Raw genomic sequence first — 2,155 nt, forward strand, 5'->3', positions numbered from 1 at the left:
AACCGTTCCCAGACGATTTTTTCGGGGGAGCCGTTACAAATTCGGATGGCACCCAGGCTACTATTTTCACACACCAGTCAAATATTTCATATATATAATCCTAGCCTATCCATGGATACAACATGATTATTCTACTTTCTAATGTCTGGAAAATTTATATTTCTTTGTCTATTAATCTAGACTGAGGAGGAATCAATTTTAACCTCCTTGTCATGGACATGGTTTCATAATATGAAAAAAAAAATATAATTTGAACAACATGTTCATACTAAATCTATAATAGTACAAATATCTACTTTATAATAACACTATTCGATGGGAAGACAACTCCTGTATAGATTTTTCTGCCTCTGTTGTGCACGCAAATTTACTTTTAATAATAATAAAGATCAATAATTAACCATAGTAATTATATCACGCTGACTCAGTGAGGAGTACATTGTATGATCATTCATTATCTACAATATTGATTAATACTATTCCCCTACAAATTGTTGCAAAAGCACAAATTTTATGTTGAAAATTCTTCAACACCATTCCCCATTCACATTTACCTAATTGCAAAGCTATATCAAAATTAATATACAAGGTTATTTATATACAGTAATACCATATGTAATACCATATCAAGGCACTTGCTTAATATGCATGGAAGACTTTTAGGATTTTGCTGTGCATATTTAATACACTAGTAGGAATACAAATATAGTCTATGGTTTTAGTTGGTGCTGGCACTTTGAATTCTATTCCTACATAGAATAATCAAGGAATTTAAGTTAAGGCACTGTCAAACTAAGACAGCCTTTTCCAAAATAAGACTGAATTTTGCCAGACATATGCATAATTATAAAAAAATTCCCTCAGTCTGTAATCATACGACTGTATAACTCTACGATAAATACCACAGGGCTTTTACATACAACCCAACTAAAAGTTAGTATATGACAAACCAAATAAAAAACATCATAAAGTATACAAAACCAAAAGTAATGAAACACAAGGTTTAAGCTAAATACATATGAACTGAAACAAGAAGCCATAGGCGACAATTCTCCGTGAAGTATTATATATTGCAACAAAAAGAAGTAGCCATTGGTGACAATTCTCTGTGAAGTGTGATAAATCGAACAAAGAAAAATTGTTTAAACGCGCGTCGGCTCAGTCATCTTAAGACGCAACAACCAATCAGAGATGCGAGATGCCTACACGTGACGCGGGAAGGGCGCGCGATGCCCGAAATATTTTTGCGTCAATATTCAGCGCCGTGATTCAAGAGATTAATACCCGGAAACAATTTTTTTCTTGTTTTGAACGCATTAACATGCATTTACGCTAATCTAGTATGATTCAGGGTTACTTTTTTTTTAACCTGCCATGGCCAGATTATCTAAAGATGTGTGTATTGTGTGTACAATCTATAGAAAGAGAAATGTACATCAGGTCCGATCATCCGATTTTCACGTTTCGGTTTTTTGGACTCGGTTAATGAACGTATTTTGGTTTGGCTCCTGGAATGTGCAAAAAATGACTCCCGGGACTGTCTACAGGGAACACTCGCACATTCGCGGTGTATCAGGACAGCGCGACTGGTCGTCATTAGCGCAGTAACAGTTGCATAAACGGACGAAACCATTTCAAAGAAATGGGGATGTTTCGAGAATAAGCATTTACTCCAATATCAAAACAGCTACGGTAAAAATAAAAAGACGTGCATCATCCCGGACATAATGCAACACCACATGCGAAATTACACAGAAATGCGACGTACGGAAGAATGCGTTTTGGCTGCGAACATCTTCCAAAAAACTTGGCATCTCTTAACCATGGGCAAAAACATCTGGAACCACTTATAAAAACCACCCCGTATCTGCATGAACTTTTTTGAACCCCACTGCTATTCCAAACAACGCGTTTTTCTGGACCATTCCAATTCGCCTCGTAATTGTAGGGGTGCGTCTGCGATATTACATTGACCGCGAAAGCAGCAACGGCAAAAATACACATTCGTGCATCAACACGGGCATGCCCGCAGACGGCGTATAAAATTGCGTGCCGATTACACAAAGAGAACCCAGTGTTTTGACTGCGAACATGAAAAATCAGCCGATTACAACACTCCGTCCGGAGGTCCTGACCTCCTTCACGGAGTAATAAT

Source organism: Branchiostoma belcheri, unplaced genomic scaffold, assembly GCF_001625305.1.
Source record: "Branchiostoma belcheri isolate BF01 breed outbred unplaced genomic scaffold, Haploidv18h27 scaffold24, whole genome shotgun sequence".
Classification (NCBI taxonomy): domain Eukaryota; kingdom Metazoa; phylum Chordata; class Leptocardii; order Amphioxiformes; family Branchiostomatidae; genus Branchiostoma; species Branchiostoma belcheri.